The 23,462-nt window shown below is 43.8% G+C and overlaps 1 protein-coding gene across 3 annotated transcripts in view; it reads left to right on the top strand.

Annotated features, from left to right (window-relative positions):
* Rab11fip3 (RAB11 family interacting protein 3) overlaps positions 1-23,462 on the top strand; it is a 77,497-nt gene that overhangs the window by 5,339 nt on the left and 48,696 nt on the right. The window lies entirely within an intron of this gene.

The raw sequence follows: 23,462 nt of genomic DNA, 5'->3' as shown, positions 1-23,462 counted from the left end.
CGCCCCCCCAAAAAAAATTTAAAAAAATCAAGTAAATTCCTTATGTTAAGTAATTTTATCTGTAAATATTTGGCATATATTTAAAAGATAATGATTCTTTAAAAAAGTTTTATGTTGTCAGATAAGCTGATTATAGCAATAAAGACTATAGGTTTTTGTACTTTCTACTTTGAGATTTCAACATAGTGAGCACATGAAAGACCCAGGATACTCACATTACTGTCTTTGATAACAGGAACTAAATTATCTTAATTTTTGTGTAATTTTCAGGGGTAGCATGTCCAATGTCTTTTATAAAACTTGCTTATGAATATAGCATGTTCAGTTACTAACTAAATGGATTGTCTAATTGTTTTGGTTTTTTTTTTTTTTTTTTGGTTTTTCGAGGTAGGGTTTCACTCTAGTCCAAACTGACTTGGAATTCACTATGTAATCTCAGGGTTGCCTTGAGCTCACAACGTTCTCCTACCTCTGCCTACCGAGTGCTGGGATTAAAGGCATGTGCCACCATGCCTGGCATGTCTGAATTTTTTTTTTTTTAAGGTAGGGTCTTGCTCTAGCTCAGGCTGACCTAGAATTCACTATGTAGTCTCAGGATGGCCTTAAACTCATGGCTATCCTCTTACCTCTGCCTTCCAAGTGCTGGTATTAAAGGTGTGTGCCACTATGCCCAGCTTGAATTTTTTTTGTTGGTCTTTTGTTTGTTTGTTTGTTTTTTGAGGTATGGTCTTGCTCTAGATGAGGCTGACCTGAAATTCACTATGTATTGATTTTTTTGTTGTTGTTTTTTTGAGGTAGGGTCTCACTCTAGCCCAAGCTGACCTGGAATTCACTATGGAATCTCAGGGTGGCCTCGAACTCACTGGAATCCTCCTACCTCTGCCTCCCAAGTTCTGTGATTAAAGGCTTGAGTCATCACGCCAGGCTTTTGTATTGAAGTTTTTTAAAAGTATATTTATTTGACAGAAAGAGAGAGAAAGAAAGGGTACTCTTGTCACTGCATATGAACTCCATATACATGTACCACTTTGTGCCTCTGGCTTTATGTGGGCACTGGGGAATCAAACCCAGACCAGCAAGCTTTGCAGGCAAGTATCTTTAACCACTGAGATCTCTCCAGCCTGTCTGAACTTCTTTGTGTTTTTTTGAGGTAGGGTCTCACTGTAGCTCAGACTGACCTAGAGTTCACTCTGTAGTCCCAGGACTCAAACTCCCCAGAGCTGGGACTAAAGATATGTGACACCACACCTGTCCCTTGTCTGAAATTTTGTTTATTTACCTGAGTGGGGGGGGGGAGGAAGGGAGAGGCAGGTAGAGAGTGAGAGAATGGGAGCATCAGGGCCTTCAGCCACTGCAAATAAACTCCAAATGCATGCAGTACCTTGAGCATCTGGCTTGCGTGGGTCCTGGGGAATTGAATCTTGGTCCTTTGGCTTTGTAGACAAGTGCTAAGACATGTCTCCAGCACCCCTGCCTGAATTTTTTTAAATTATTTATTTATTTATTTATTTGAGAGTGACAGACACAGAGAGAAAGACAGATATAGAGAGAGAGAATGGGCGCGCCAGGGCTTCCAGCCTCTGCAAACGAACTCCAGACGCGTGCGCCCCCTTGTGCATCTGGCTAATGTGGGACCTGGGGAACCGAGCCTCGAACCGGGGTCCTTAGGCTTCACAGGCAAGTGCTTAACCGCTAATCCATCTCTCCAGCCCCCTGTCTAAATTTTTAAAAACGTATTTTATTTATTTGAGAGAGGGAGGGAGGGAGGGAAAGAGAAAAAGGAAGAAGTGGCAGGTAAAGAGTGAGAGAATGGATGCGCCAGGATCTCCACCCACTGCAGATGAACTCCAAACACATGGAACCTTGTGCATCTGGCTTCCATGAGTCCTAGGGAATTGAATCTGGGTCCTTAGGCTCTGTAAGCAAGCACCTTAACCGCTAAACCATCTCTGCAGCACCCCCCCATCTGATATAAAATAAATTTTTATTTATTTTCTAAGAAAGGTTTCACTCTAGCCCAGGATGACATGGAATTTATCTGTATTGCCAGGCTGGGATCCTCCTACATCTACCTCCTGAGTACTAGGATTAAATGCTTCTACCACCACATCTAGCTCTGCCTGAATTTTTTATTTTATTTTAGTTTTTTTGAGGAAGAGCCTCACTCTAGCCCAGGCTGACTTGGAGTTTCTGTACAGTCTCAGGGTGGCCTTGAACTCATGGTGATCCTTCTACCTCTGCCTCCCAAATGCTGGGATTAAAGGCATGCACCACCATGCCTGATTCTGTCTGAATTTTTTTTTGGGGGGCTGTGTTTCCAGGTAGGGTCTCACTCTAGCTCAGGCTGACCTGGAATTCACTATATAGTCTCAGGGTGGCATTGAACTCACAGTGATCCTCCTATCTCTGCCTCCCTGAGTCCTGGGATTAAAGGCATAAGCCACCACGCCTGGCTTCTGCATTTTTAATAGCAGCTCTCATTCATAATACAGATGGCTGTTGTGTCTTTCTCCTGAAGTGTCATGGTATGTATGTATCTCATTACCTCACCTGGTGGTAGATCAGGTTTGGTGTAATGCAACCCATTGTTATTTTTGCAAAAGTCTGAAGGTGAAAGGAGGAAGGGGCCATGGTGGAATTAGGGTTAGGGTTATGCCTTTTTTTTTTTTCTTTGAGGTACGGTCTTGCTCTATCCCAAGTTGACCTGGAATTCACAATGTAGTCTCAGGGTGGCCTCGAACTCACAATAATCTTCCTACCTCAGCCTCTTGAGTGTTGGGATTAAAGGCATGTGCCACCCTGCCTGGTTTATTTATTTTTTATATTTAAAATTTTTGTTTTGTTTTCTGAGGTAGGGTCTCGCTCTACCCTAGGCTGACCAGGAATTCACTATATAGTCTCAGGCTGGGCTCGAACCCATGCCAATCCTCCTACCTCTAAAAATTTTTTTTATTTGAGAAGGGAATGGGAACACCAGGGCCTCTGCAGATGAACTCTAAATTCAAGTGCTACTTTGTTTGTCTGGCTTTACATGAATACTGGGGAATTGAACCTAGATCCTTCAGCTTTGCGGGCAAATGCCTTAAATGCTAAGCCATCTCTTCAGCACGAGCGAGCGAGCACTCTCTCCCTCTCTCTCTCTCTTAAAGGTAGGGATTCACTGGGTTTATATTTATTTATTTATTTTTATTTATTTACTTTTTTGGTTTTTCGAGGTAGGGTCTTACTCTAGCTCAGGCTGACCTGGAATACACTGTGGAGTCTCAGGGTGGCCTTGAACTCATGGCAATCCTCCTACCTCTGCCTCCCGAGTGCTGGGATTAAAGGCGTGTGCCACCATGCCCGGCTATTTATTTTTATGTATGTATGTATGTATGTATGTATGTATGTATGTATGTATGTATTTGAGAACAACACAGAGAGAGAAAGAGGCAGATAGAGATAGAGAGAATGGGCGTACCTACTATGAGGCAAGAAATTTTCTGTGAAGGAAAACCTTATTCTTTTCAGGGCTGTGGTAGTGCTTGAACTTATTTTGCCTAGTGCCTGCTAGATATCTAAGCACTATGCCACTGAGCTATGTCTCCAGCCTGAGATTACTTGGGTTTGGAGCAGATATTGGGCTCTCCCCTCTTTTGTGGGTATTAGTAGCCTGTAGTATGGGACCTGTCTCTGGTGACCAAGGTGCTTGTTGGGGTCAGACTTGAGACCAAGAAGACCAGACTTGGTAAGAGTTCTGATCCTAGACATGAGGTACCTAAAGCTAGGCTTTTCTGTGGATAGGCCAAAGTGTGCTGGACTGTCCCTAGGCAGAGAAGTGATCTGCAAAAGGTATTCTCCGTCTGTTTGGATTTCAGTAACGTAGAAGCTGTTTAACATTTATTTATTTATGGTCAGTTCTCACTCTAGGGCAGACATCTAGTAGTGGAATTCACTATGTAGTCTTCTGAGGCCTCAAACGCACAGTGATCCTCCAACCTCCACCTTCTAAGTACTGGGATTAAAGGCCTGCACCACCATGCCCAGCTATTTATTTTATGTTTTGTTGTTTTGTTTGTATTTTTCAAGGTAGGTTCTCACTCTAGCCCAGACTGACCTGGAACCTACTATGTAGTTTCAGGGTGAACTCAAATTTAGCAGTCATACTTTTGCCTCCCGAGTGCTGGAACTAAAGGTATGTGCCTCCATGCCTGGCTATTTTTTTATTTTTTCGAGAGAGTCAGAGAGAGAGAAAGACAGAAGAATGGGCATGCCAGGGCCTCCAGCCACTGCGAATGAACTCCAGACACTGGCACCCTCTTGTGCATCTGGCTTAAGTGGGTCCTGGGGAATCAAATCAGGGTCCTTTTGCTTTGCAGGCAAACACCTTAACTGCTAAGCCATCCCTCCAGCCCCTGGCTCTTAAATTTTTTTTTTTTTTTTTAATTTGAGAGCAACAGACAGAGAAAAGGCAGATAGATAGAGAATGGGCATGCCAGGGCCTCCAGCCACTGCAAATGAACTCTGCGTCCCCTTGTGCATATGGTTTATGTGGGTCCTGGGGAATTGAGCCTTGAACCCGGGTCCTTAGGCTTCACAGGCAAGCACTTAACTGCTAAGCCATCTCTCCAGCCCTTTTTTTTTTTTTTTTAAATTTTTATTAACACTTTCCATGATTATAAAATATATCCCATGGTAATTCCCTCCCTCCCCACCCCCACACTTTCCCATTTGAAATTCCATTCTCCATCATATTACCTCCCCATTACAATCATTGTAATTACATATATACAATATCAACCTATTAAGTATACTCCTCCCTTCCTTTCTCTACCCTTTATGTCTCCTTTTTACCTAACTGGCCTCTGCTACTAAGTATTTTCATTCTCACGCAGAAGCCCAATCATCTGTAGCTAGGATCCACATATGAGAGAGAACATGTGGCGCTTGGCTTTCTGGGCCTGGGTTACCTCACTTAGTATAATACTTTCCAGGTCCATCCAATTTTCTGCAAATTTCATTACTTCATTTTTCTTTACCTCTCCAGCCCTATTTTTAAAAATATTTTTATTGGGGTGAAGAGATGGCTTAGCAGTTAAGGTGCTTGCTTGTGAAGTCTTAAGGACCTAGGTTTGATTCTCCAGGACACATGTAAGCCAGATGCACAAGGTGGTGCATGCATCTGGAGTTTGTTTGAAGCAACTAGAGGTTCTGATGAACTGATTCTCTCTGTGTCTGCCTCTCCTCTCAGACAGAAAGAAGCAGATAGAGAATGGGCGTGCCACCTTGTGAATCTGCTTACGTGGGTCCTGGGGAGCCTCAAACAGGGGTCTTTAGGCTTCACAGGCAAGCGCTTAACCACTAAGCCATCTCTCCAGCCCTTATTTATTTATTTATTTATTTATTGGGTTTTTCAAGGCAGGGTCTTGCTGTAGCTCAGGCTGACCTGGAATTCACTATGTAGTCTCAGGGTGACGGAACTCTCAGCAGTCCTCCTACCTCTGCCCCCCAAGTACTGGGGGGGTTAAAGGTGTGCCACCACACCTGGAATAATATATTTTTAAAGTTTTTATTTATTTATTTACTTCTTATTAGAGACAGAGGCAAGGACAGAGAGAGAGAGAGAGAATGGGTGTGCCAGGGCCTCTAGCCACTGCAAACAAACTCCAGATGCATGCACCACCATGTGCATCTGGTTTGTGTGGGACCTGGAGAATTAAACCTGGGTCATTAGACTTCACAGGGAAGTGCCTTAACTGCTAAGCTATCCCTCCAGCCCCTTCCCCCCCCAGTATAATATTTTTATTGATTTATTTGTCAGCAGAGAAAGAGAATGGTCACATTAGGGCCTCTTGCCACTACAAACAAGCTCCAGATATATGTGCCATTTTGTGCATCTGGCTTTATGGGGAACTGTGGAATTGAACCTGGGTTGGCAGTCTTACTTAGCAAGCAAATTCCATTAGCCACTGGGCCATCTCCCCAGCCCCTGTTTAGCCTTTATTGACTCCTTACCAACAAGGTGACTAAAAGTATGAGGAAAGCTGACATCTCTCCTTTATTCATTCTGTTTTCTTTACTTTGGTCACTTGTTTACCACTTCACATAGGCATCTAACTCACAAAAGGAGTGTTTGTTTAACCTCTCTCTTCCCTCTTCAAGGATGAAGGCATAGAGATAAGTAAATTATCCTAAATCTGCAGTCCTGAGATTCTAGGAAGAATAAAATCTTGGGAGGATGACTTGTGTGGCAGGTAGCTGCAGGTCACTGAGATGAACTTCCAGACCATAACCACAGTTATGGAGGAAGGGAATTAATTGGAGATAGAAGGGAAGTTTCATGGCTCATGCCTTCAATCCCAGCACTTGGGAGGAAGAGGTAGGATCACCATGAGTGCAAGGCCACCCTGAGACTACATAGTGAGTTCTAGGTCAGCCTGGGCCAAAGTGAGACCCTACTTCAAAAAACCAGGAAAAAAAAAAGGAAGTTTCATAATGGCAGAAGCTGGCCTGCTTCCACAGGTCCAAGCAGAAAGAAAAAGCCACAAGGCAAAAAGCAAGCACACTTAAGGAGCTCCTATCTTTAGACTAGAATTCCAAATCCACCTCCACACCTTAGGGCTGGACCCTAAAATCCATCCAGTGACACCTCCTCCAGCCAGGTGGCTGCAGATCTAAATTACAAACTTAAATAAACTCCTGATTATATTGGGGCCATTTATTCAAACTACTGCATTCCACCCTTGGCTCCCAATAAATTTATAACCATCTCACAATGTATGTTGTATTCTGTCCGATTTTAAAGGATTTCACAGTTTTTACCAACTTAAGATAGTTCCAAAGTCCTAAGTCTCACCTGAGATTTAAGATTGTTTCTTAGCTGTGAGTCCTGTAAAGTCAAATACTTTAAAAAATACTTTATTTTTATTTATTTATTAGAGAGAAAGAGAGATACAGAAATAGGCAGGTAAAGAGAGAGAATGGGCATGCCAGGGCCTCTAGTCACTGCAAACCAACTCCAGATGTGTGTGCCCTTGTGCATCTGGCTTACATGGGTCCTGGGGAGTCAAACCTGGGTCCTTTTGCTTTGTAGGCAAGTGCCTTAACTGCTAAGCCATCTCTCCAGCCCAAGTTATGTACTTTTAATATAAAGGCACAGAGTAAATTCTTTTTTTGTTGTTGTTTTTTTGAGACGGCATCTCACTCTAGCCCAGGCTGACCTGGAATTCACTATGGAGTCTCAGGGTGGCCTCGAACTCACGGCAGTCCTCCGACCTCTGCCTCCCAAGTGCTGGGATTAAAGGCATGTGCCACCACTCCGGCAGAGCAGACATTTTTAATTGTTATAAGACATAACAAAGAGAGTTTTTTTTTTTTTTTTTTTCGAGGTAGGGTCTCATTCTAGCCCAGGCTGGCTGGAATTCACTATGGACTCTCTCAGGGTGGCCTCGAACGCAGGGCAATCCTCCAACCTCTGCCTCCCGAGTGCTGGGATCAAAGGCGTGCGCCACCATGCCCAGCTTCATAACAAAGAGAGGTTTTTTTTGTTTTGTTTTTCGAGGTAGGGTCTCACTCTGCTCCAGGCTGACCTGGAATTAACTCTGTAGTCTCAGGGTGGCCTTGAACTCACGGCGATCCTCCTACCTCTGCCTTCTGAGTGCTGGGATTAAAGGCGTGCACCACCACGCCCTGCTATCAAAGAGAGTTTTAAGTGTGATATAACCAATGACTGTCAGTCTCTGGATTTTTTTTTTTTTTTTTTTTTTTTTTTTGGTTTTCCAAGGCAGGGTCTCATTTTAGCTTAGGCTGACCTGGAATTAACTATGTAGTCTCATGGTGGCCTTGAAGTCTTGGCGATCCTCCTACTTCTGCCTCCCTAGTGCTGGGATTAAAGGTGTGTGCCACCACACCTGGCCAGTCTCTGGATTTTTAAATTCTGCCTCCCCAGTTTGGCAGAGTGGTTGGGGAAACTTTTATCCCTACCCAACAACCATTATGGTAGCCCGGCCTGGTATATCCAAAATATCTTTAGGTCTCTATGTATACCACAGTTCATCTTTCAATAGCTTTGCCAGCCTATCAGGGTCATCATGCCCTGCCCCATGCTGTGTGTCAGCAGTGGCTCCTGGAACTGTGTGTACTGTGTGTACTGTGTGACTGACCATTCCATGCATTTTTTATATTTCCAAAACTAATACCTGGTGTGCAGGACACAGTCTTTTTTTTTTTTTTTTTTTTCCGAGGTAGCGTCTCACTCTAGCCCAGGCTGACCTGGAATTCACTATGGAGTCTCAGGGTGGCCTCAAACTCACGGCATTCCTCCTCCCCCTGCTTCCTGAGTGCTGGAATTAAAGGCGTGCACCACCATACCCGGCACACAGTCATATTTTTAAACTTTTTTTTCTTCCAGGTAGGGTCTCACTCTAGCTCAGGCTGACCTGGAATTCACTATGTAGTCTCAAGGTGGCCTCTAACTCATGGTGATCCTCCTTCCTCTCTGCCTTCTGAGTGCTGGGATTAAAGGCGTACGCCACCATGCCCGGCTTTATTTATTTTTTTATCAGAGAGAGAGAGAGTGAGAGAGAGAGAATTGAGCACTAGGGTCTCCAGCCACTGCAGTCGAACTCCAGACATATGCGCCACCTTGTGCAGATAAGCAATCTTGTGTGCTTCTGTCACCTTGTCTGTCTGGTTCACATAGGACCTGGATAGTCCAACTTGAGGCAAGCACCTTAACCACTAAGCCATTTCTCCAGCCCCACAGTCATATATATATGTATTTCTTTCTTTTTTTTTTTTTGAGGTAGGGTCTCACTCTAGCCCAGGCTGACCTGGAATTCACTATGTAGTCTCAGGGTGGCTTGCAACTCACAGCAATCCTCCTACCTCTGCCTCCCGAGTGCTGAGATTAAAGTTGTGTGCCACCATGTCCGGCTCCACAGTCATATTCTTAATTCAGGGACTTAATTCAAACTACCATGACCTATATTCCCAACCTACCCATGAGAGTGAGGCTGTGTTCTAGAATGGAATTAGCCATTTTTTTTGAGACAGGTCTCATTTATCCCAGGCTGTCATTGAGTATGCTCTATGGCTGAGGATGACCTTGAATTTCTGATACTCCTTTCACTTCTCAAATGCTTTATGCAGTATATGCACTGTCTATCAAACCTACAGTTTCGTGCTTGCTACACCTACATCAAACTGACTTGGCACCCCAGTGTAGAAGTAATCATCTTGTAAGAGCCAGTTTGTTCTCCTGATTAACAGGTTAGCAATTTGTCAGGACCAGACTGAGGAGAATTGTCTCATTAGGTCAGTAATAGGACACACCTTGAGCAGGACTGCTTGATTATATATACCTGTTTCACTCCATATATCCTAAACCTCATGCTGGTAACCCTGAAAATGTTGGGAAGGTCATTTGACCTTCTTACCTGTTCTTCCCAGTGTGGCCATATTGTATAAATCTCTGCTTTTCAACATTACTTTGCTGTCTTTTTTTTTTTTTTAAGTTAAGATTTTATTTTTATTTACTTATTTATTAGAGATGGAGAGAGAGCAAGAGAGAATGAGAATGGGCATGCCAGGCTTCCAGCCACTGCAAATGAACTCCAGATGCATGTGCCAATGGCTTACATGGGACTTGGAGAATTGAACCTGGCTCATTAGGCTTTGCAGGCATGCACCTTAACTGCTAAGCCATCTCTCCAGCCATATCTCTCTCTCTGTTTTTGTTTTTGTTTTTTGGAGGTAGGGTTTTGCAATAGCCCAGTCTGACTTGGAATTTACTGTGTAGTCTCAGACTGGCCTCATACTCACAGTGATTCTCCTACCTCAGCCAACTAAGTGCTGGGATTAAGGGCGTGTATCACCATACCTGACCTTACTTGTCTCTTTAATTGGCGTATTGGGACAGGTGGCCCAGCTTTGCTTGTTAAGGATGGCTGACCCCAGGCTTTTGCCCTAAACACTCTGATTATATTGGTTAGTGGCATCTGGGGAAGAGCTCAGATTCCCCCTGCTGCTTCCACAGGTAGCCTCTGGATACAGGAGAATGGTCATAGACTTTTTTTTTTTTTTTTTTTTGAGGTAGGGTCTCACTCTAGCCTAGGATGGCCTAAATTTTATGGTGATCATCCTGTACCTCAGCTGTGATTAAAGAGGTGTACCACCTGGACAATAGTTTTTTCCCTTTTTTAAAAAAAAAAATTTCAAGGTGGGGGCTCACTCTATCCCAGGCTGACCTAGAACTCACTTTGTAGTTCCACACTGGCCTCAAACTCATGGTTATCCTCCTACTTCCTACTCCTGAGAGATGAGATTTTAGGCATGTACCACCACACCCAGCTCAGAGGTCTTTTTTAATTTTTAGATTTGGTTTTTCAAGGTAGGGTCTTGCTCTAGCTCAGGCTGACCTCGATTTTACTATGTAGTCTCATGCTGGCCTCAAACTCAATGGGAATCCTTATACTTTTATTTTATTTATTCATTCATTTTAATAGATTTATCTGCAAGCAGAGAGAGAGAGAAGGAGAGAATGGGCACGCTAGGGCCACTAACCACTGCAAACCAGATGCATGCGCCACTTTACATAGGTACTGGAGAATCAAACCTGGGTCATTAGGCTTCTCATGCAAGTGCCTTAATCTCTGAGCCATCTCTCCAGCCCCTATTTAATTTATTTTTATTTTATTTTATGTGTATGTGTGTGTGTACCTGCATGTAGGTATTCATGCATATATATGTGTATGTGTACATGCCTTTCGAGGCCAGAGGACAACCTTGGGCTTTGAGTGTCATTCCTCAAGAATGCCATCCACCTTTAAAAATGTGTTTTTTTTTTTCCTTTATTTGCATGTGTTCATGTCAGGTCCTCTTGTCACTAGCAATAGATGCTTGGACTGTTTATTGAGGCAGACTTACATGGAACCAAGGTCTGCAGGCTTTAATAAAGTAGCACAAGGGCTGGAGAGATGGCGTAGTGGTTATGGCACTTGCCTTCAAAGCCTAAGGACCCATGTTCAACTCTCCAGGTCCCACCTAGCCAGGTGCACAGTGACGCAAGTGCACAATGTCACAAATATGCCACAAGGCAGTGCATGTGTCTGGAGTTTGTTTGCAACAGTTGAAAGGTCCTGGTGCACCCATTCGCTCTGTCTCTCAAAAATTAAAATAATAAAAAAGATGATGTTCTTTTTTAAATTTTTTTGTTTCTTTTTATTTATTTATTTGAGAGTGACAGAGAAAGAAAGAGGCAAAGAGAGAGAATGGGTGCGCCAGTGGCCTCTAGCCACTGCAAATGAACTCCAGATGTGTGCTCCCCCTTGTGCATCTGGCTAACGTAGGTCCTGGGGACTTGAGCCTCGAACCAGGGTCCTTAGGCTTCACAGGCAAGTGCTTAACCACTAAGCCATCTCTCCAGCCCTATTGTGTTTCTTTTTTTTAAAAAAAGTTGCAACATAAGCTGGCCATGGCGGTGCATGCCTTTAATCCTAGCATTCATGGGGCAGAGGTAGGAGGATTGCTATGACTTCAAGGCCACCCTGAGTAAATTCCAGGTCAGCCTGGGCTAGAGTGATACCCTACCTTGGGGGATAAAAGTAACACAAACGTCTGATATCAGCCTGAGCTAGAGTGAGACCCTGTCTCAAAAAAATTGTATTTTAACAAAAGAGTCAGCAGGGCATTGGTGGCACATGCTTTTTTTAAAAAATTTTTAAATTTTTATTAACATTTTCCATGATTATAAAAAATTATCCCATGGTAATTCCCTCCCTCCCCACCCCCACACTTTCCCCTTTGAAATTCCATTCTCCATCCTATTACCTTCCCATTACAATCATTGTACTTACATATGGTGGCACATGCTTTTAATCTCAGCACTCATGAGGCTGAGGTAGGAGAATCCTGTGAGTTGAGGTCAGCCTGAGGCTGCCGAGGAGTAAGTTCATGGTCAGCTTGGACTAGAGTTCCTACTTGGATCTCCTCTACAAATAAAAAGAGTTAGCTGGGTGTGGTGGGGCATGCCTTTAATATAGCACTTGGGGGCTGGAGAGATGGCTTAGTGGTTAAGCACTTGCCTGTGAAGCCTAAGGACCCCGGTTCGAGGCTCGGTTCCCCAGTCCCACGTTAGCCAGATGCACAAGGGGGTGCACACATCTGGAGTTCGTTTGCAGAGGCTGGAAGCCCTGGTGCGCCCATTCTCTCTCTCTCCCTCTATCTGTCTTTCTCTCTGTGTCTGTTGCTCTCAAATAAATAAAAATAAATAAAAAAATTAAAAATAAAATAATATAGCACTTGGGAGGCTCATCATGAGTTGGAGGTCAGTCTGGGCTAGAGTGAGACTGCCTTGAAATCTTCCTCTCCTTCCAAAAAAAGTGCTTACTGTCTAGTGTTGGAAACAACTCTTGAATATACTGAACCACGGAGTTAGTAAATTTATGTTAACGAATTAGATCTTAGTAAAGCTGTCAAAAGAAGTCACATGATAAACTAGAAACGTTTTGTCCCGTGAAGCAACTGGAGGCTCCCTGTTTGGGTCCTTGCCTCACTGACACATCACCCCTCCCCTCCTGTACCAAGGAGATCCCCAAACAAAATGGATGCTGTGGGGAAGATTTAAGGGAGGTTCTCGATAAGGCCTTCAGCTGTGTCTTCAGGCTAGTCTGGAAGTGGAAACTCATTTGTTGTTTAGGGTCAATGCTGACTGTTGCACATGCTTCTGCTGCTGAAGGACAGACACAGCTGAGGACTTTTCAGCCTCTGGGTGCAGATGGGTTCCCGAAAGTAGGGTAAGCCTTTGCTGTCAACTTGGAGTGACCCTTTCCATGTAAAACAACTGGCTCATGCTCCCACCTGGTGATTCAGAAAGCTATTTTTGTACTGAGAAAAACTGAGCTCCAGATTCAGTGTTGGAAAACCTCACATGATCTAATCTGCCTGTTTTACTTTCAAACTGAAGTTTGGGAATAAATACACATTACCTTTTAAGTTGCCAAGACAGTAGACATCATATTTCTTCTAATGACATCTCTAATAACATCATCTTCTCTAGCACTACTCAGTAACTTCAGCATGCTTAATTCTTTTTTTTTTTTTTTTAGCAGAGCTAGCCAGTTTATTTATTTCCAAGCAGAGAGGGATAAAGAGAAGAAAGACAGAATTGGCACACCAGGGCCACCTAATGCATCTTGTTTTACATGCGTACTTGGAAACTGAACTCAGGCTTTGTAGGCAAGCGCCTTAACTGCTGAGCCATCTCTCCAACCCAGCTAAAATTTTAAAAAGCAATCTGCTCAGCTAGTGTGGTGGTACAGCACTTGGGAGGCAGAGGTAGGAGGATCACCATGAGTTTGAGGCCACCCTGAGACTACGTAGTGAATTACAGGTCAGCCTGGACTAGAGTGAACCCTTCCTCAAAAAACTAAAAAAAAAAAAAAAAAAAACAACCAAAAAACTGCAATATGTTCACCTGCAGATATTTGTGCAAAGGACTTTTATTGTTAGTTTAAGACAGGCCATCTGACTTTGTATCCCAAGCTGGTCTGGAATTCATATAACCCAAGCTAGCATCAAACTCAAGGCAGTCTTCCTACCTTAGCTTCCTGAGTACATGCACCACCATGCCCAGCTTTGAAATACTGCTTTTTTTTTTTTTTTTTTTTTGGAGGGGTATAAAGTTTTACTCTAGACCAGGCTGACCTGGAATTCACTATGTAGTCTCTGTGTGGCCTTGAACTCATGGAAATCCTCCAAGTGCTGAGATTAAAGGCGTGTGCCACCATGCCTGGCTGAAATACTGCTTCCCCCCCCCCCACCAAAGTAAGGTTTCACGCTAGCCCAGGCTGACTTGGAATTCATTATGGAGTCTCAGGGCAGCCTCGAACTTACATTGATCCTCCCTCTGCCTCCCCATTGCAAGGTGCATTCCATGCCCAGTTTATTATTATTATTTTTAAGTTGATTTAAAGGGAGAGAATGGGCATGCCAGAGACTCTTGCCACCACAAATGAACTCCAGATGAATGTGCTACTTTGTGCATCTGGCTTTACATGGGTCATGGGGAATTGAACCCAGCCATCATATTTAGTAAGTAAAAAAGGCCTCTTTAACCATTGAGGCATCCCTCCAGCCTGGAAATACTGCTTTTTAAAGAATTTTAAACTGGACATGGTAGTTTCAGGTGTGACAAAGCAGTACATTCCCTCCCCTTCCCCACCTATCACTCATTCATCCATTCTTTTTTTTTTTCCAGATAGGATCTCGCTCTAGCCTAGGCTGACCTGAAATTCACTATGTAGTCTCAGGGTGGCCTCCAACGCACAGTGATCGTTCTGCCTCCCCAGAGCTGGGCTTAAAAAAGGCATGTGCTGTCACGCCTAGAGTTTTTATTGAGGTGAGGTCTTGCTGTAAGAGCCCAGGCTGACCTGGAATTCAGGATGGCCTCAAACTTGTGGCTACCCTTCTATCTCTGCCTCCCGAATGATGGGATTAAAGATGTGTGCCACCATATCCAGCTGGTAATATATACACTTCTAATCTCAGCGTTTGGGAGGCTGAGACAGGAGGATCATGTGTTCCACACCAGCTTGGACAGAGTGCCGAGATTAAAGGCATTGTACCACCATGCCCGGCTAAAAATGTGTTTTTTTGTTTGCCTATTTTTTTCAAGGTAGGGTCTGTCTCTAGCCAAAACAGACCTGCAACCCTCATAAATGAATGAATGAATAAATAAATATTTTTAGAAAATGTCACAAGTCGTAGTGGTGCACGCCTATAATCCCAGCACTTGGGAGGCAGAGGTAGGAGCATCACTGTGAGTCCAAGGCTTAGACTAACTACATAGTGAATTCCAGGTCAGCCTGGGCTAGAATGAAACCCTACCTCAAAAAAAAAAAAAAGAAAAAAAGAAAGAAAAAAAGAAAATGTACCTTTAAGCCTGGTCCCAGTACTCAGGAAGCTGAGGTAGGAGCATTGCCATGAGTTTAAGGCTAGTTTGGACTCCAGAGTAAGTTCGTGGTCAGCCTGAGCTAGAGGGAAACCCTACCAGCACTTGGGAGGCAGAGGTAAGAGATTTGCTGTGAGTTCAAAGCCAGCCAGAGACTACATAGAGAATTCCAGGTTTGCTTGGGTTATAGCGAGACTCTAACTCAGAAAAAACAAACTAACTTTGAAGACCTGAATATGATCACATACCTTTTTTTTTTCTTTTGTTTGGTTTTTCGAAGTAGGGTCTCACTTTACTCTGTAGTCTCAGGGTGGCCTCAAACTCACAGTAATTCTCCTACCTCAGCCTCTCAAGTGCTGGGATTAAAGATTTGTGGTTACCACGCCCAGCTTGCTTCTTCCTTCCTTTCTTTCTTTCTTTTTTTTTTTTTTTTGAGGTAGAGTTTCACTGTATCCAAGGCTGACCTGGAATTCACTATTTAGTCTCAGGGTGGCCTCAAACTCATGGTGATCCTCCTACTTCTGTCTCCCAAGTGCTGGGATTAAAGGCATGTGCCACCATGCCCAGCTCTTTTTTAAAAAATATTTTATTTTTATTTATGTATTTAATTGGTGAGAGAGAACAGCACTCCAGGGTCTGTGGCCACTTCAGACGAACTATAGACACATGTACCAACTTGTACATCTGGCTTATGTGGGTGCTGGGTCCTTAGGCTTTTCAGGCAAGCACCTTAACTGCTAAGCCATCTCTCCAGCCCCACCTTTTCTTTAAAATTTTTTTCAAATACATTTTATTTATTTATTTATTTATTTTGTTTATTTATTTATTTGAGAGAGATAGGCAGAGAATGGGTGTGCCAGGCCTCTAGCCACTACAAACGAACTCCAGATGCATGTGCTACCTTGTGCATCTGGCTTTGCGGGTTCTGGGGAATTGAACCTGGGTCCTTTGGCTTTGCAGGCAAATAAGTGCTATGCCATCCCTCCAGCCCCTATTTATTTATTCGAGAGAGAGAGAGAAAGAGGCAGAGAGTAAGAGAAAGAGAGAGAGAAAATGGGCACGTCAGGGCCTCCAGTCACTGCAAACGAACTCCAGATGCATGCGTCCCCTTGTGCATCTGGCTTATGCTGGTCCTCGAGAATTGAATTGGGGTCCTTTGGCTTTGCAGGCAACTGCCTTAACCACGAAGCCATCTATCTAGCCCCCAGATTTTTATTTATTTATTTCCCAGCAGAGAGGATAGAGAGAAGAGAGACACAGATAGAGAATGGCCACACCAGGGCCTCTAGCCACTGCAAATTAACTCCAGCTACATGTGCCACTTTGTGCATCTGACTTCAAGGGTATGAGTACTAGAGAATTGAACTTGGGTTGTCATTAGGCTTTGCAGGTAAGTGCTTTAACCAGTGAATCATATCTCCAGCCCCTGTGGCATACCTGTAATACAAGTATTTAGGAGGCCTAGATAGGAGAATTGTTTCAAGCAAATTCAAGGCAGCCTTGACTACATAGGGATACCCTCTCTCAGTCCCACTCCCCAGTGTACTTTGGTTTCTCCTCATCCTAACATGGTAACATGATAGGGCCTGTTCCTGGTTAATGATATGTTTGGCTAGGGTTTCAGAATGAACATCAAGCACGTGGTATTTTGTTAGCTTTGTTGGTGAAATTCTTAGGAGCTTCAAGGACTAGTGTGGGTCTGGATCTGGTAACTCGTCAGGAAGCAGCAGGGTTCTCTAGACTTCTTGTGTTTTAGGAATGAAGGCTACTGTGAGATAAGCAAGGCATTTGATACTTCCATTCATTTGTGTCTACAAAATCAGCTGGGAAATGGACTTCCAAAACCAGTGTCACACTAACACCCAGGACCCTCAGATGCCAATGTGGAGGGAGGAGGGGCTGACATGGTCTTTAGTTTGAGTGCCAAGTTAGCTCTGATTGGCCCCTTTGAGTCTAACTTGACATTGCATATAACAGGTGGTAGTGGGCTGGACATGGTGGCTTGGTCCCCAGGGTCTCTTTTCTCTGGCTTATTCCTTTTCTTTCTGTTTTTTTCCCCAAAGCAGTGTGTCACTCTAGCCCCAGGTTGGCCTCTAATGCATGGTGATCTTGCTACCTCAGCCTCTCAAGTACATATGCCACTATGCCTGATTTTCTGGACTCTTTAAGTATAGATTCTCAACATTATGTCCTAGCTTCTGTGTTTGGGGCATGTGATGGGCCACTGAGCACCCTCTTGGCATCCCACTAGAGTCCTCTCTGTTGCTGTTTAGGGTCTGTTTCTATATACTGCCCCTTGGGGTTCTGCTGCTGCCCTCTGCTGGCTGCCTTCCGTCTGGATTTGAAATTGTATGACTGAGTTGGTGTGTGCTCAGACCATATTTGATGCTGATTTCAATTGTTTTGTCCACTCCTCTGTGACCCTATGGGGCAGGTAGCTTCATACTTTTCTGTTTCTAGATGTCTTATCCTTCACTGAGTCTTGAAGCTGTACCTCTGAATCCTCTCTCCTTTGCTTCCACTTTGGGCCCTGGAGACCTCATCTTCCTGTCCTTACTTGCCTGACTTGAGGCCCCCTTGCTGCCTCCATGAAGCAGGAGGAGCAGAGACTACACTTGGTAGTTATGAGAAGTGCCCATGTGTGCTGTCACTGCTGTGCTCTCCTGGTCCTGGCTTTCTATAGGATGCTTCCAGCAGGCTGTCCTGGGTAGCTCCATGTGCTGTTTGGTGTCTGGGCATTGCAGCTTGCTCTGCAAGCAGATAGCATGCTTGGCTCTTTCCTTTTGTTTACTGGTTTTCACACAGTAAATTGGTTGGCTGATTTTTTTACCCTAACTATACCCTTAGGGACTGAAGCATATTTTATGTGTTTGCTGGGGTGGTCATTCTTGTCTGTACAGACTCTGGAAGCAGCTTCACGTTGACTTCAACATGTCAGGCTTATTTCCAGCATCTCTTATCACTGGGAAATAAAGTATAAATACAACTGGAGTTAAATTCTTCTGAGGTTTCTCCAATTGTTTTAGTAGGTATTTCTAAGTGCTATTTAAAGAATTCCAAAATACTTCCACAGCAGCTACAGAATTAGATTTCTTGATTTCTGAACCTGCGGCTGTTTTGAGTAAACAGTGCTGAAGTAAAAAACTTAATTTTTGCAGTACTAGGGATGGAACCCAGGGCCTTGTTTAGGTGTTATGGTACTGGACTATACCCCAGCCCTCTTTTTGTTTTGTGTGTGTGTATGTGGTTTTTCGAGATTGGGTCTTGCTTTAGTCCCAGCTGACCTGAATTCACTATGTAGTCTCCGGGTGACCTCGAACTCGTGGTGATCCTCCTATGTCTGCCTCCTGAGTTCTGGGATTAAAGGCATGTGCTAACATGTCCAACTCATGCCCAAGCTATTTAGATTAATATACATACACACACATACATATATACATATATATGTATATAAATTATTTATTTATTTGAGAAAGAGAGAGGGAGGCAGTGAGAGTGAGAGAAATTCATTCTATATTTTATTTACTTGAGCCCAGGCTGGCTCCAAAGTAGCTGTGTAGTTATGTAGCTGAGAGTGACTTTAAACTCCTGGTACTCCTGCGTCTACTTTCCAAGTATTGGGTTTGTAGGTATGTGTCATCTCACTCTACTTTTTTTTTTCATCTTTTAAAAAAATTATTTATTTATTTATGAGAAAGAAAGGCAGATAGAGAGAGAGAGAAAGAGAATATGGATGTGCCAGGGCCTTCAGCTGCTGCATACAAAGTCCAGAAGCATGTGTCACCTTGTGCATCTGGCTTATGTGGGTCCTGGAGAATTGAACCTGGGTATTTTGGCTTTGTAGGCAAGTGCTTTAACCTCTAAGCCATCCCTTCAGCTCCTCACTCTGCTTTTTACTGCTTGTGTTTGTAATGTGGTTGTGCACATGTATGTCCTTGTAGTGTCTTGTGTGGTAGCTGAAACCGAAAGTGGGGTATCTGTTACATTGCTCTTTCACCATTCTTTTTTTTTAAGTTTATTTATTTATTAGAGAGAGAGAGAGAGTGAATGAGTGAGAATGAGCATGCCAGAGCCTCTAGCCACTGCAAATGAACTCCAGACGCATGTGCCACCATGTGCATCTGGCTTATGTGGGACCAGGAGAATCAAACCTGCATCCTCAGGCTTTGCAGGCATGTTCCTTAACCTCTAAGCCATCTCTCCAGCACTCTTTCATCATTACTTGAGCTGGAGTCTACTGATACCAAAGCTTGGTGCCTTTTATGAGCCCAGGAAATTTCCTGGTCTCTGCTCCCTTTTGTGGGACTGGGATTACAAACCTCTGTGGCCATGCCCAGCTGTTTATATGTTTTCTGGAGATTCATTTTCTTTTCTTTTTAAGGTTTTTATCAAGGTAGGGTCTCACTCTAGTTTAGGCTAACCTGAAACTCACTTTATAGCCCCAGGCTGGCGACTCTCCTACCTCTGCCTCCCGAGTGCTGGGATTACAAGGTGTGTGTCGCCACACCAGGCTTGGATTCTGGAGATTTGAGCTCTAGTGGTCTCAGGCTCCCTCAAGCAGGTCCTCATACTTGTGCAGGAAGAGCACTCTACCACTGAGCTAAGGACCAGATTTGACTCCCCAGGACCCATGTAAGCCAGATGCACATGGTGCGTCATGCATCTGGATTTCATTTGTAGTGGCTAGAGGCCCTGACATTGCCATTATCTCTCTCCTGCTTTTTTTTTTTTTTTTTTTGGCTTTTCAAGGTAGAGTCTCCCTCTAGCCCAAGCTGACCTGGAATTTACTCTGTAGTCTCAGGGTGGTCTTGAACTCACGGCAACCCTCCTACCTCTGCCTCCCAAGTGCTGGGATTAGCCATTATCTCTCTCTCTCTCTCTCTTTTTCTCTCCCTAATAAATAAATAAAATAATTTTTTGTTGGTTTTTGAGGTAGGGTCTCACTCTAGGTCAGGATGATCTGGAATTCACTGTGTAGTTTCAGGGTGGCCTTAAACTCATGGTGATCCTCCTGCCTCTGCCTCCCAAGTGCTGGGATTAAAGGCATGCACCACCACACTCAGCTAAAAAAAAAAAATATATATATATATATATATATATATATATATATATATATATATATATATGTATATGTGTGTGTGTGTGTATGTGTGTGTATATATATATATATATTTATTTGGTTTTACAAGGTAGGGTCTCACTCTAGCACAGGCTGACCTGGAATTCACTATGGAGTCTCAGGGTGGCCTCGAACTCACGGCGATCCTCCTACCTCTGCCTCCCGAGTGCTGGGATTAAAGGTGTGCACCACCACGCCGCCTGGCTCTAAAATAAAATAGTTTTTAAAAGATAGCATTAATAAAACCCAAAAGTGTGATAACAAAGAGAAAGTATTTGCAAATCACATATCTGATAAGGGACTTGTATCCAGAATATATAAAGAAATATTAATTCATTAAGAAAAACAATTCAGGCTGGAGAGATGGCTTAATGGTTAAGGCACTTGCTTGTGAAGCGTAAGGACCCAGGTTCAGTTCCCCAGTATCCACATAAGCCAGATGCACAAGGTAGCTCATGCATCTGGAGTTGAAAAAGAAAAAGGCTGGACGTGGTGGCACCCTGAGACTCCATAGTGAATTCCAGGTCAGCCTGGGCTGCAGCAAGACCCTACCTGGAAAAAACTAAACAAACAAACAAAAAAAAAAAACCAAAAAACGGTGTGGTGGCTCATGCCTTTAATTCCAGCACTTGGGAGGCAGAGGCAGGAGGATCACCATGAGTTCAAGGCCACCCTGAGACTACATAATGAATTCAAAGTCAGCCTGAGCTAGAGGGAGACCCTACCTCAAAAAGAAAGAAAGAAAAGCCGGGCGTGGTGGCGCATGCCTTTAATCCCAGCACTCGGGAGGCAGAGGTAGGAGGATCACCGTGAGTTCGAGGCCACCCTGAGACTCCATAGTGAATTCCAGTTCAGCCTGGGCTAGAGTGAAACCCTACCTCGAAAAACCAAAAAAAAGAAAGAAAGAAAATCAAATATTTTAAATGAGTGAGAGATTTAAAGAAGACCTCTCTCTCCCCTGGGTGCTATAAGTAGCCAGGCAAGAGGTGCTCACTAGTGCAATAGTGGCATGACTGTTATGGGGTACCCAGCTGTTCTCTGACTGGATCTGAGTCCCATGCATGGGAAAGAATTCATCCCCAGTACTGAAAACCTAATTCAAATACTATAGTTGGGAAGGTTGTGGACTCTAAGGGGGTGGGCACTACTGTTAATTAACTATAAGAATATATTGTGTTCATCAAATTGCCCTCTAACATTTATATCTATGCTCTGACCTTTGGTCAGAGAAGCTTCTTTCTGCCAATAATATTGACTATTTGGGACACTTAAAATTTGTCAAAATTGCTGAGAATAAGTGACAATTGAGTGCTTACCGTCCTATGAGACATCTTTATTATATCTACTAAGGCTCTGGGAATATTGCAGAAAAGAGGACAGAAAGAATGTAAGAACAGTCCATACCTGTAGTCCCAGGTGCTGGTAAGTTTAATCAGAGAAAGTGCTTGAACTCAGGACTTCTAGGCCAGCTTGGGTAACATGGTGATACAGAATATGAACAAGGTAGCTCTTTTAAATAGGGAGTCAGCCAGTGACAGAGCCCAAGAAGATGCCACCTTGCATGCTCTGGCAGGATTAGAACCTTCATCTGAGCCAGTCTCATTAAAAATGGCTGCAAGTAACAACTTAGTAGTACTTCTTGCTGCTTCAAGCTTTCCCAGGCTGGCTCCTCCTGAGTCCGGAGGATGATCATAAATAAGCCTGGCACAGGTGTGTAAATCTCTCTTGGCTCTTATTTTTGTTTCTTGGTTTTTCAAGGTAGGGTCTCCCTCTAGCCCAGGCTGACCTGAACTTCATGATGTAGTCTCAGGGTGGCCTGGAACTCATGGCATTCCTCCTACCTCTGCCTCCCGAGTGCTGGGATTAAAGGTGTATGCCACCACACCTGGCTCTCTTGGGTTTCCCAGCCCTAACTTCTTGGCTTCTGTGGTAAGCTCTTTCCAAGTGTGAGAGCCATCTCTTTGTCTCCCCTCCCCTTTACTCTTCACTTTATTTACTTAGGCACTCTCTCTCACTTGAACCCAGAGCTCATTAATTCATCTAGTCTAGCTAGTCAGCTTGCCCTGGAGATCCTATCTCTTCTTTCCAATTGCTAGAAGTACAGGTAGACTGCTATGCCAGCTCAGTATTTGGGTGCTAGGGATCCAAATGCCAGTCTTCATGCTTGTGAATAAAGCGTGTGCTTTATTCACTGAGCCATCTTCCTAGCCTTCAAAGTTGTTATTATTTTGGTTTCTCAAATTAGGGTTTCACTCTAGTCCTGGCTGATCTAGAAATCACTGTGTAGTCTCAGGGTGGCCTTGAACTCATTGTGATCCTCCTACCTCTGCCTCCTGAGTGCTGGGATTAAAGGAGTGCGCCACCACACCCAGCTAAAATCTTCTTCTTATTATTATTTTTAATATTTGGAGCTGGAGCGATGGCTTAGTGGTTAAAGCGTTTGCCTACAAAGCCAAAGGACCCAAGTTTGACTCCCCAGAACCCATGTAAGCCAGATGCACATGGTGAAGCATATATAAATATATAATAAATAAATATTTGTCAGGAGAGAGAGAAAGAATATGGGTTCACCAGGACCTCCTTTATGTCGGTACTAGGGAATCAAACCCAGGTCATTAGGCTTTGCAGGCAAGCACTTTAACCACTGAGCCATCTCTCCAGCCCCAGCGTTTAAAATTTTGATGTGACCCAACTTATCCTTGGTAACATAACCCAGAATACAACCCAGTCTTTTTTTCTGAAAACTTTTTTTTTTTAGGGGGGAGGGTTTGAGGTAGGGTCTGTAGCCCAGGCTGACCTGGAATGCACTATGTACTCTCAGGGTGGCCTCAAACTCACGATGATCGTCCTACATCTTCTGAAAAGTTTTGACCATTGTAGCATTCATGTATGTGTGACCTTTCTGCCTTTTGTCAAATCGTTATAGTCTTATCTGTGGGGCCAGAGAGATGGCTTAGTGGTTAAGGCACTTACCTGAAAAGCCAAAGGATCCTGGTTCAATTCCCCAGGACCCAAGTAAGCCAGCTGTACAAGGTGGTGCATGCAGCTGGAGTTCATTTGCAGCAGCTGGAGACCCTGGTGTGCAGATTCTCTATCTGCCTTTTTCTCTCTCACACTTTCAAAAAAATAACTATAGTCTATCTGCTCCAGTTATTTTCTACTAACACAGCTGAGAAAGCCAGTATCAGTCAGTTTATGAATCTGCACTTTGGATAAATAGTCTTGGTACCTGCTGGAACAGGCTCTAAAAGAAAACTTTTTTTTTTTTTTTTTTGGTTTCCAAGGTAGGGTCTCTAGCTCAGGCTGACCTGGAATTCACTATGTAGTCTCAGGGTGGCCTTGAACTCATGGTGATCCTCCTACCTCTGCCTCCTGATTGCTGGAATTAAAGGTGTGCGCCACCATGCCCGGCAT

This window comes from Jaculus jaculus, chromosome 11, assembly GCF_020740685.1.
Source record: "Jaculus jaculus isolate mJacJac1 chromosome 11, mJacJac1.mat.Y.cur, whole genome shotgun sequence".
Lineage (NCBI taxonomy): Eukaryota > Metazoa > Chordata > Mammalia > Rodentia > Dipodidae > Jaculus > Jaculus jaculus.
This window is presented reverse-complemented; position numbering and strand designations above follow the sequence as displayed.